Consider the following 13,632-nt stretch of genomic DNA (forward strand, 5'->3'; position numbering starts at 1 on the left):
TGTATGCAAAATACAAACAGACCCATAGACAGAAAATAAATTAATGGTTACCAAAGGGGGAATGAGGGGTAAGGGACAAATTATGGTTACAGGATTAAGAGATACAAACTATGTATAAATTATGAGCAATAAGGATATATTGTACAGCACAGGAATTATAGGCATTATTTGTGTTAATGTATAATGGACTATAATCTTCACAAAAATACAGAAATTAATGTAATATTATAAATCTATACTTCAATAAAAAAGTAATAGAAAGATGAGGAAAATTAAGAGGTGAAAACAAAATGGTAAATAAAAGATACATGAAATGACAAGTCTTTAGCTTAACTCACCAAGAGAAAAAGATAGAGAACTCAAAGAAATTAAATTAGTAATGAAAAACTAGATATTACAATTGACATACCAGATAACATAGAAATACAAAAGATCATAAGACATTACTGAAGCAAATATAAATTAAAGTTTGACAACCTAGATGAAATGGTTAATTTCTTAGAAACACACAACCTACAAAAACTGAATCATAAAAAATAGAAAAATGATCAAATTACTATTAGTAAGATTAAGTCAGAAATCAAATACCCTGCAACAAACAAAAGCCTAAGACCAAATGACTTCACTGGTGAATTCTATCAAACTTTCAAAGAAATATTAATACCAATTTTTCTCAAACTCTTCCAAGAAATTAAAGAGAAGGGAACACTTGCAACTCATTTTACAATTAGTATTACCCTAATATCAAACCAGACAATGATGCCACAAATATCTGAATTACTATCCAATATCCCTGATAAACATAGATGCAAAAATCCTCAATAAAATATAAGCAAAGAGAATTTAGCAATGTATTAAGAGGATCATACACAATGATCATGTCAGATTTAGTTCAGAGACACATGGATGGTTCAAAAACCACAAACCAATCAATGTGATATATCACAATAACAAAATAAAGGGAAAAAAATCATACAGTCATATCAATAAATGCAGAAGTATGTGAGAAAATTTGAAATTCTTTCATGATGAAAACCTCTCAACAAAGTGCATATAGTGGAAACATACCCAACATAATAAAAATCATCTATGATAAAGTAATAGCTAACATCATACTCAATGGTGAAGAGCTGAAAGCTTTTCCTCTAAGATCAGAATAAAGATAAGTATGTCTACTCTCCCTAGTTTAATTCAACATAATATTAAAAGTTCTAGCCAGAACAAATAGGCAAGATAAAGAAATGAAACATCCAAATTGGAAAAAAAAGAGAAAAAAGTGCCACTATTTGCAGTTTATATAATATTTCATATACAAAACCTTAGACTCCAGCAAAAATCTGTTAGAACTGACAAAAAAAGATCAGTATAGTTGCAGGGTACAAAATAAATATATAGAAATTATTGCATTTTTATCCATTAACAATGAACTAACAGAGAAAGCAATTAAGAAAATAATCTCATTTGCAACTAAAGAATAAGATATCAAAGAATAAAAGCAATTTACAGATTCAATGCAGTATGTATTAGAATTCCAACAGTTTTTTTTTCACAGAAATGTAACAACTATCCTAAAATTTGTATAGAACCACAGAAAAACTACAACAGCATAAGCAATCTTGAGAAATAAGAACAAAGCTGGAGGTATCATGCTCCCTAAAATAGGGTGGTAACAGAAATCAAAATAGTATGACATTGGCATTAAAAACAGACAATATTAATCGATGGAATGGAACAGCAAGCCCTACATAGCCCAAATAAACCTACATAGACATGTCAGTTAATTTACCACAAAGAAGCCAGGAATACACCACTAGGATAGAACAGTCTCTATTAAATGGTGAGTGAAAACCAGACAGGTATATGCAAAAATGAAACCATACACAAAAATCAACTGAAATTGATTAAAATTTGATTTTTAGGAATTGAACCCATAAAACTTCAAAAGGAAAATACAGGCAGTAAGATCTTTGACATAGATCTTTACAGCAATTTTTGAATCTGACACCAAGAGCAAAAGCAATGAAAGTAAAAATAAATAAGGGAGAAAACAACAAACTAAAAGCCTCTGCATAGTAAAGAAAATAATCAACAAATGAGAGAAGATATTGGAAGTTATGTATTCAATAAGGGTTAAATAAACAAAATATATAAAGGATGGATACAAGTCAAACACAAACAACAAACAACCTGATTAAAAAATAGCCATTGGAGGTAATCAGACAGTAGCCCCAAGACATACACTTGGAGAACAGCATATTAAAATATGCTCAACATCACTAATAATCATGGAAATGCAAATCAAAACTTCAATCTGATAACGCTTCACACTTGTTAGAACGGCTGTTATCAAAAAGGCAAGAAATAACAAGTGCTGGCAAGGATGTAGAGATAAGACATCTTCTGTGTACTGTTTTTGAAAATGTAAATTGATGCAGCCAATTGAAAGATTTCTGTAAGACTGATTTGAAACATTACTTTCAAAGGCAGACAGAGGGGTGGCAAGACATCGAATGTGATGGGTTAGTGGGTGAATTTGGTTTACTCTGGTTGGTTCTAAATTGATAGCAGAGCAAAAATCAGGGAACCTGAGTTATTAATGAAGTACTGGTTCTCTGAGGCTAATTATTAGAGGTGTTATTGTTTGGTACTCTGAGCTGGTTGTTAAAGATGATGGCCTCACTTCCAAATAGCAGGTTGGCTTTTCAGGGTTGGTTGACTATTGATTTTTACATATATTTTTTGTATTATATCATACATATATTATACCTCATATATTATACATTGTATTATATGTTACATTACACATATTACATATACACTAATGTTATATATATGATTTTTAAATATAAAAGGAAGGAATTAAATAATAAACATGGCACAAAGGTTGGGAAGGCAGACACGGTTATTACTTCAACTGACTCCACACCTTCACTAGATTAAAAATAATAGAAGGGTAAACATTACAAAGAACCTGTGACCATGAGGAGTAGGCAGGCACGAGGGCCAAAATCCAAGAAATCACTGCAGAACAAGTTGGTAGAGAACTTGGAGTGAAGCCCAACTGACTTCTTAGCGAGGCACCAACGCCAAGGTAGAGAAGCCCGGCCCCTTTTTCATTGCTCGAACTTTTATTTTTGTGTCCCAAGCCTAAGGTTCCGTAGGGAAATAGCGTCACCGCCGGAAAGGAATTTGTAGCAACTTGGTTGCTACGCGGATGCAAGTACTGAAGGAGCTGCGGGATCCGCTGGTTGCTGCTTGCAGGGAAGGCACGTTTGCTCCGCCACCGCCATAATCCCGGTGTGGCTGGTAGTGGTGGTTGTGGGCGGCTGGGCTACGGTCAATTTAACCGATTTGGCGCTGAAGGTGAGGGGCTTAAGCCTGAGGCCCGTGAATGAGCTTCAAGGAACCGAACCCAAGGGCGTGCATCGCACAAGGCCTTTTACCCTGTCTCGCTTGACGGTAGGGGTATGTCGCAGTACTGGGAGGTGCAGACACTGCAGCACTCTCATCCTGTACAGGACTCTGTTATTCTGTGGAGGATGCGGGGAAATAAAACTTTGAATTAGGAGAGCCACTTTTTAAGGTCGCAACCCTCTAGAGACGCTGACATTGGAAGTGAATAAAATCAATTTAGAGCACTGGTCTGAAAGTTTAAGATGCATCATAAAGTCATACAAGGTTCCCGTCTCCCAAGCTTTTTCATCCTTTATCCCTGGGTTAATCTTTACTCTGCTCCCATCTCTCTAGTGTATGTTTTCCTAAGTTGTATATAATGAAGCCATGTCATATATACTCTGGGGGGAGAGAGAGAGATGGGAGTCTGGAATCTTTCACTTACCATAATTTTTTGGATTGACCACGTCATTTCGTTTACTGTTTTGAAGTATTCTGTTGCATACACATACCAATTTATCCTTTCACCTGTTGAACATGTGGATAGTTAAACAGTTTGGCTCTGTTAACAAACAAAGCTCTCATTAACATTTTGTAAATGTCTTTTTACACACATTTTTTCCTTCGCATAAATACCTAGGAGAAAAGAGACTAGATGGTAGTTTGTGTCTTTCGTGAATTAGTTGCCTTCATCATTTATCGGTGTAAATGTTCATATTAGTCTTACAGTATTTATAGAATTGTAATGATGTGAACTCACTTCTTTTATTTGCAGTTTGTGCTTTCTCTCTTTTTTCTCTCATTATTCTAGCTAGGGATTTATCAGTTTTACTAATCTCACAATCAGCTTTTGATTTTTGTTGATTATTCTCAAATGTGTTCTCCATTTTATCGACATCCACTTTGATCTTTAGCATTTTCTGCTTACTTTGCATTTAATTTGCTTTTCTTCTCTGTATTTTCTTAAGTTGAGCTGAAAATGACTTGAGATGTTCCTTTATAAATGTATTTTCAGAGCTGTACATCTCTCCTGCCCCCAAGTATGGTTTCAATAGCATTCCTAAATGCTATAAAATGTGCTTTCATTTCTTTTAAGTTCAAAATTATCTCTAACGCTTGTTTAAGTTCTTCTCAAGGTCATTGAGATTATCTTGTGTTTTCTGCACCGCCCCACTTTAATCACAGGATACCTTAAAAAGAGTTTGACCAGAGAGACATGTAATGCCATTAGAAAGTCAGAGAGAGATGCAGTTTTGTTGTTTGGAAGATAAGAGGAAGAGATCTGTGAGCCCAGGAATTGTGGTTGCCTGTAAAAACTGAAAAAGACATGAGAATGAATTTTCACTTAAGCCTCCAGAATGACACACAGCCCTGCTGATACCTTGACTTCAGCTTAGTGAAAGCCCTGTCAGACATCTGACATGCAGTATAATAAATAAGTTTTGTTTTAAGCCACTAATTTTGTGGTAATTTGTTTTCGCACATATAGAAAAGTAATACAACAGACTAATTAAAAGTGTTTCTTAGATTCCAAATATTTGAGGTTTTTCAAATGTCTTTCATTTTATTACTGATTTCTTGGTCGATTATATTGTAATCTAAAGACTATTTTCTATGATTTGAAAAACTCAAAATTTACTTAGACCTTTGTATGTCCGAGTATAATCTGTCTTGCTAAATGTTTTTATGTGCATTTCAAAATATTTATCCTAATGTTAGTAATGTATTGTAACGTTGATCATGTCAACTTCATTGATTGTACTTCAAATCTAATATATCATTGGTGATTATCAGCCAAGTTGTTCTATTAATAAAGAAGAGTGGGATATCAAAATCTCCAATTGTAATTGTGGATTGGTCTGTTTCTCCTTACAGTTAGTCCTGTCGGATTTTACCTTTTTTTTCTTTTTTGAGAGTAACATTCTTTTGGGTTTTATAAGATTTAAGCAGTTATCCCACCAAACCTCAGAGAATTTAAGAGACTTTAAATAATTTATGTAATCAAAAGCAGATTAATTTATGTGGGTAGTTGTTCAGTAAAAAATAGAGAGCACTGATTCCAAGTAGCCTTTTTGTAAGTCAGTAACTTATCCCTTCCCATGCCTTGTTTGGGGATCTTTTTAAACTGTAGTACCAGACTCGTACTCTTCTGTAGAAACAAAATTTTTGGAGTAAACATATACCCTTTAACATCTTCTGTATAGATGCTCAAGACTGAACAGAGAGTTCAAATTGTAAATTTGGGCAGTCAGTATCATTATTATCAGTAGAAAATACTTGTTTGCTTTTCTCAAACATTACAATTTGTTCTTCAAAATTGAGTGATGCGGAACTTCTCTTTCTTTCTAGTCTTCTGTCTGCTTGAAGCATTCTTATGAACACTGGGTGGAAAACAATGGATTGAGCATCTACCCTTTCCATATAAGTTGGCAAACACCTGTTTTCAATTATGCCTTTACCAACTGGGGACGGCGGAAAGGGAGGATATTTTACCAGTGTTACTCTTAATGATTTTTCTTTTGTTTTGGTTTAAATTTTTCGTTGTGATCATGAGAAATAGCATGCTGAATTTGTTATTTCTGTCATTTTTTTACTCTACCAAATTTTAAATTGTTGACAGTTTACATATATCCATACATGTTTTCTGTTAACCCAAAGGAGTGTATAATTTTGATTTCACATATTTTAGAAATTAAGGAATTTATGCTGCTTAAGGAGTTCATGGTTGAGGGTTTGCCATAATGTCTGGGATCTCTAGAGACTGACAGGTTTTTTTCATTTTTAGTGTTCAGGGAAATGGGACGACTTTGTCTAAATGCACTATTATTTTTGTTCCATTTGGAGCAAACAAATCATTATAAAAGTTAGCAAAAAATGCCATAGCAAATAAAATCAAAGGAAATAGAAGGAGATGACAAAGATTAGAGCAGAAATAAATGAAATACAAAATAGACATAGACTAGAGAAAATCAGCAAAGCTGAAGTTGTTTTTGAAAAGTTTAAGTAAAATAATAAAGGCTATAGCATGACTGATCAAGAAAAAAAGAAAAAACAAATTACCAAAAATTAGCATTGAAAAAAGGGCATTTCTACAGATTTCACTGACATTGAAAATAATAGGATTATTTTAAACAGCTACCTATTAATTTGGGAAGTTGGATGAAATGGATATGTTATTGAAATATGTAACTTATTCAAAAGTTAGTTAAAAATGTTATTAGACTGTTAATAGAAAAGGTTATTCCCAGTAGTGGAAGGATAACTTTTAATAATTAAAACAATTACAAAAAGGAAATTATCACTATATTTTATCATTTAATAAACTGACAAGACAAAGCTAAATAAATGAAAGTGATGTCATTTCACTTGAAGGAGCCTTCATAAATATTTGAAAACTGAATCAAAATAGCCATATATATATATATACACACACACACACACATATGAATAAAGAACAAAGTAAACAGTTTTTTTAAATTGGGAACTATATTCAGCTTCTTCAGTTTTCATAGTTTATGGCAATAGATTAGTGCAAATGCTTTAGTCAAATAGGTGAAATAAAGGTGAATGAAGGAAGCAGAGGGGAGAGGGTATAGTTCAGTGATACCATGTGTGGTTGTATGTATGAAGTCCTTGGTTCAATCCCTTGTACCTCTGTTAAGTAAATAAGCAAAAGAACAAACCTAACCCCCCCCACCAAAAAAAGAAAAAGAAGCAGAATTGTAGAATTTTTAGATAGTATCTTGAGGCTTAAAATATAGCTGATATTTATTTTAGTATTTGAGTAATGAGGATTTATTTTAGTATTTGAGTAATGAGGAATTGTTCATTTGTGTGATTTTCCTTTTGACAGGTTCAACTGTGGAATGGTGTTTGGAGTAGCTACCATGTTTAGCTCTTTTTTCCTCCTTGGAAAAACGCTAACACAGACTGGCGCAAATGATGCCTGACTTGCCTTTTTCTTCCTCCTTTTCTTCCTCCTCCTCTTCTTCTTCTTCCTTCTCTTCTTCTTCCTCTTCCTCCTCTTCATCTTCTTCCCTGTCCTTTTCAATGCATAGCGAACAGGTGCCACGTTGTGGTAAGTGACCTTCTTTTAAACTAAATAAGTTTAAGTATAGATATAAAATAATACATTGTGTCGTATAACTCCTACCCACAATAAAAATATGAAAATACATTATCTTACAGTATTTCAAAGTAAGTGTGTTCAATAAACATTAATAAGAATATGGAAGGAATTACTAAAAATTATTGCAGTATTAACTAGTAGCAGAACAAGTGGACCAGTATTCAGACTACTGCCAATTAGTGAATAGTCAGTTGGATTCATATTGTATTTTTTTTTTGCTATTTTATTTTTTTAAATTTTTTTTAACATTTTTTATTGATTTAAAATCATTTTACAATGTTGAGTCAAATTCCAGTGTTCAGCACAATTTTTCAATCATTCATGGACATATACACACTCACTGTCACATTTTTTTCTCTGTGAGTTATCATAACATTTTGTGTATATTTCCCTGCGCTATACAGTGTAATCTTGTTTATTTATTCTACAATTTTGAAATCCCAGTCTATCCCTTCTCACCCTCCACTCCCCTGGTAACCACAAGTCTGTATTCTCTGTCTGTGAGTCTATTTCTGTCCTGTATTTACCCTTTGTTTTTGTTTGTTTGTTTTTGTTTTTTAGATTCCACATATGAGCGATCTCATATGGTATTTTTCTTTCTCTTTCTGGCTTACTTCACTTAGAATGACATTCTCCAGGAGCATCCATATTGCTGCAAATGGCATTATGCTGTCGGTTTTTATGGCTGAGTAGTATTCCATTGTATAAATATACCACTTCTTCTTTATCCAGTCACCTGTTGATGGACATATTGTTTTCTTGAGATGCTGAAAGGTTGAAACTAAGCCTGCTTACTTAAAATCAATAAAATGTAGTATGGCATTTTAATCTGATGCAAAATGCTTGCCTTTTTTCTCTTTATGGTTTTCAGAATCTTTAGTATTTATTAGTATGTAATAAATTATTCCTTTTACAGAGGCTTGAAATAACACATTCTGTGAGTCAGCAGTCAAAAGTCCAGCCACAAGTTATTTGGGTCCTCTGCTTCAAGATTTTGTCAAGATTTTGGCTCAGTCTCTACCTCTTATCTGAAGGGTAACACAGAGTAGGATCCACTTCCAAGCTCACTTAGTGGTTATTGGTACAGTTCAGTTGTTGGGGAATTGATACATGCAGCCCATCATTTCATTGCTAGTTGTTGTCACCTTTAGTTTCTTATCACATGGCCCTATCCATAGGGCAGCTTGCATCATGAGAACATGTACACCACAAGGCAATAACGAGCAAGATGAAAGCTGCAGTGTTTTATATTTGAATCACAATTAGGATCACTCTTGCCATATTTTTTTTGATAGAAACGAGTCATTAAGTCCACTCAAGGAAGGAATTACACAAAGGAGGCTGAAATCTTTGAAAGATGCTTACCATAGAATGTAATTTACAATAATTAATAATATCCATCTATTTAAAGATGTTAAGAACTTGAATGAATGTTGTGATTTTGTGACATGAACAATAATTTGGTGTCACACTCTCTAGATTCTAAGGTCTTTGTAATAATTTTACTTTAAAGTATATGCGCTTACCTGTACCTTATCATTTCACATCTCAAGTGTGTTAAATGTGTTCTAACATTCACCATTCACCTTTATTTCTCACTTTATTTCCAGTTTCATATTTGTATTTTTGACTTCCATGAGGCATCTGTTATATTTTTAATCATTACTTATAAAGATAATATGCTACTAAGAATTAGTAACACAGTTTTAAAAATTCATATATTGTGGCCTCTATTCAGCTTGATTATCATGAGGTATTTAGAACTCAGTTGAAGAGAATAGTAAAGAATTTCATCTGTACTAATAACTCTTAGATGCTAAAAAAATTAGCTATGAAATACCTCAGAAGAGATGATTTACTTCTTCAGTAAATATTTATTGAGTGAACACTGACCATTTGCTGGATTCTGCTTATATGAGAAAAAAATCTAATCCTAGGCCTCATGAAGCTTTTGTTATGTAGAAATAGCTGGTATGTGCTACAAGGTGCTGTGAGAACAAAGAGAAAGAAGTCTTTGTGTCCCTGGCACCTGGGAAGAGAATAAAGGAGACCTTGGAGGGAATGATGAGAAAAGTCTATGTATCCTGGAAAAAGAAGGTGGAGAAGGAACCATATAGTACAGAGAGGTAACTAATAGTAACAATAAAATCTAGTAAATAGGCAGTGTTTCCTGTGTGAGTATTTTGTGCCCACTTTATTTTATTCTTAAAACAATGCTAAGCAAATTATTGTTCATATCTCTGTTTTACAGATAAGGAAATCAAGGCATGATGATGCTGAATAACAGCTGGTAAGTGGTGGGTCCATCAGTCACTGAACTTGGAGACAAAGCATATTATATTGTACTCTTTTTAAGAAAGAACAGTAATTTTTCAGGAATTTTGACTCATAGCTAAGAGAAGTGTGATGGTGAAAGGTTAAGAGTGATGGCAAAAGAATGGAATAGTACAGAAAATAAGACAGAGGATATAGGTAGAGGACAAATACCAAATAACATTCCAGGAATTTTGATTTTATACAGGCTGAGCATAACAAATATAAAATGGACCAAAGTAAGATGAAGCCAAACAGCATTTAAGGGGGATGATGGAGTAATTTATATTCTAAGTGATAAGCACCTAACCTAAATTAGTGTCAGGGACAGTGAAGGAGATGGATTCAAGCAATCTTTCAGAGTGGAGTTTTCACAGCTTGGTGATTAATTAAATCACCAGCTGGGCTGGAGGAAGATGGAAGAATTTAGGATCACTCTTAGTTTATACAGTTGGTTATTGTTTACCAAGAAAGAGAATTCAACTGAAAGAAGCAAGCTTGAAGGTAATGTATCATTAGTTTGCCTATCAGTTAGGTTTAGTATGGCAAAATGATCTGTGTTTTAGAGAATAAATTATTTCTTCTTTTTCCCACCGAGCTTATTCATAAAGCTCACAAAAATGTTGGCTCTATTAAGAGACTTGTGCATTGGAACCATTAAGGGATCAGTTGCCATCTTTGTTCCATTATGCATATTTATGTGTAAGTCTAAGAATGTTATGTCTCATGAATTTGGTTATGTTTTTGTACCTTGGAGAACATATTTTCTATTTCCTCTGTAATTATGTACAGTGTTTTTCACTATTAATTCCCCAGGAGCTAGTACTTTGTCTTGTTGACAGGGTAGTATTTCTGGTACATGTAAAATTCTCCTGTCATGGCAAGAAACAGATGGGCAATCAAGTAATGTTGCCACCAAATAAGATCATTTTATTGCTGTAAGCACACATTCAAGTAAACTTCATACATCCATAACTCTGTTCAATCCTTAAGATAATAATGGAATGAAATTAGTATCCCAATAGAGCAAATTTACAGATTTACTTGAAATAAAGGTAATATAATCTAAATACTTTGTAATATAGAAGGAACAGATGAAAATTAGTCTTAAGCACATGAATTTAGAGAGCAGTTGTGGAAGGAAAACTACTGGGTTGAGCAAGAAGACTCCTGACAACTTGGGAATGTAATAAAGGGAATTGATGTTGCTGAAAAAAGCTGTTTAGTCAGGTCTTAATAAAGAGCATTTAATATAATAAGTGGCACAAAAAGTTCCATATTCTTCAGCTCTCCAAATCTGGAACTCTAGCTTAAGGAGAACACCTCCATATATAGAAAAATGTATCCCTCTTTATCTTAATAATTATTTGTTATTATGAAGAATTGAAAGTTAACAAAATACAACAAGTGGCTAAATTATGGGCTTGTCATTCAATGAACTATTACACGTATATTAAAAATTTTTGTAAAACTAGTTTAATAACTGGGGCAAGGACATTTGGAGTCAAATTTAGAGATTCAAGCAGCATTGCTTGAATTTCCTCTTTAATTACTTAAAGAGTTCAAAAAATCAAATCCTTCTGTTGTAAATAAAAACATATACAGATTGAATTAAAATTAAAACATGAAATCATAAAACGTTTTTAAAAAGATGTCTATTTGTTTGCAATCAGTATGGGGAAGAAAATGTAGACATAGAATTAATACCAGAAACAATGGTTGATTTGTTAGATTTGACTACATAAAATTTTATTTATTAAAAATAAAAGAAACTTGTGTACCAGTTATTGACACAACATTGTAAAGTAACTATACTTCAGTTTAAAAAACAACTTATTTATATCATCTGATAAAGAAGAGAATTTTCTCAGAAGGATAACTTTGAATTCAGAATCCTGCACTATGAGAAGCAGGTGTATATAAGTTTACTTTAAGTGTGCCCACTTAGCCTGATTTATAGAATCTCTTCTTAACTGATAAAACAACTTGGGACCGATTATCTTATAAAAAGATTCTTGACTTTTTAAAAAAATGTACAACGTACCTATTATAATAGCAAACTTCCATGTATGTACAATGATACACACATATACAGCATTTTAGAAAATGAGCACTTATTTACAAGGCAACTCACAGTTTTTCATATATATGCTTAGCACAACTAACTAAATATTTCAAATGCTTTACGTACTGCTTTGAATTTTAATTTCAGTAGGACATTCAGCTTGGATGTATAAGTTTAATACAGAGTAAACATTGTGGTCTCTTGGTGCCTAAGTGTGTGTTTATCATTGTGTCTGTAAACAGGTTTCAGGTATAAATTGACCCATGAACCACTGACCTATTTCTTCCCTGCAGTCCTTATTAGTGGTGGTGTACATGGAATAGCAGCTATTAGGTAATGATATTTACCTCTATTTTTATTCTACATGCAATAAAAATTTTAATTTAGAAAGGCTTGTTACTGAAATCTGCTACATTGGGTACATTAGTATTTTTTTCTTTCTGTAGATACTGCCTACTTTATATATTCACTATTGTTATTTTGATGCAGCTTATCTTTTATAGAAAACAATAACGTATTAATGAATACATTCAATTAACCATGTCCCTATCTGTAATCTGGGACTTACTTTTCTGAGGATGGTTAAATTCTCATAGCATTTCAAAGCTTTTATTCTAGTCCTTACACTTAGTATTTCTATTTATCTGTGAGTCAGAATGTTAAACATTGCTTTTAAAGTCCTCTCATCTGTTTTTTTAGTGTTTTCAACTTGTTAGTTGAAATATTTTTTTTCTGTTTCTGCTGTGTCCTCTAGTGTCTAGAGCAAGATAACTGAAAGTGCTGGGTTTGTTAATAAGTACCATAGCATACCTAAAAACCTAAGTGGAGATAGAAGGATGAGAAGTGCTGTAAGTATCATGCCCTATTGTTGGTCTTGGCTACCCCAATTAATCACTGAATTATATCTGAGTATTTTAAGAGTTCACTGAACTTCTACAATACTGATTGTAGAGAGACCAAGTTACAACTCATCTGACCTCCACTAATAATCACTGTCTTAACTACCAAGTATACTTACAAAAATTTGTTACATGCTTTGGATGCATGGACCAAATAAGACATTAAAAATCACTGTTTTAGAGCAGAAGATTTAATCAGAACGAGAGTATTTAGACTAGCAATAAACCATAATCCTGATAAAGAATATACTATTACACAGATATACACAGCAGTTGTTTAAGTGGGAATCTTTTTTTTCTTTTCTACTTTTGCTTTAACATATTTAGCTTTATGATTTTTTTGGGTTTTACATATAGAACCATCATTACCAATCGTATGTTCACTTTAAATCTGTTTGTGAAATAATCTGAATAATTTCTATTTAAATCCTACCTGCCAAGAAAAAGTTATTTGTACAAATGTCTTCCCTTGGACAGTCAAAACTAAGTGACTGTAGAACATATTAAGGTGATTTACAAAAGGAGAGGGGTTACTGAATATGCTGTCTGCTTTCGTACTTACTTAGCTATAGTAATATTATCCTTTCCTCACTTGACATTAGGCTTTTGTTTTCTTTACAGAATGTTTCCTTCTGCCCTTATGCTAATAGTATTATAAAAACCGTGTCCCCACTCTTCTCATCTACACTCACCGCTCTAGTAAACTATGTCCATTCTATTACCATCTGTGGATTGATAACAGTTAACTATCTGTTGCTACCCCAGATCTTCATCCTGAATTTTATATCATACATAAAACTTAACATCTCACTATGGACGTACATATGGTACAA

At 33.0% G+C, this 13,632-nt stretch overlaps 1 pseudogene; it reads left to right on the top strand.

Moving 5' to 3' along the window:
- The window catches only part of LOC135320355 (membrane-bound transcription factor site-2 protease-like), a 71,416-nt pseudogene that overhangs the window by 24,481 nt on the left and 33,303 nt on the right, over positions 1-13,632 (top strand).

The sequence above is a fragment of the Camelus dromedarius genome, chromosome Y (genome assembly GCF_036321535.1).
Source record: "Camelus dromedarius isolate mCamDro1 chromosome Y, mCamDro1.pat, whole genome shotgun sequence".
NCBI lineage: Eukaryota > Metazoa > Chordata > Mammalia > Artiodactyla > Camelidae > Camelus > Camelus dromedarius.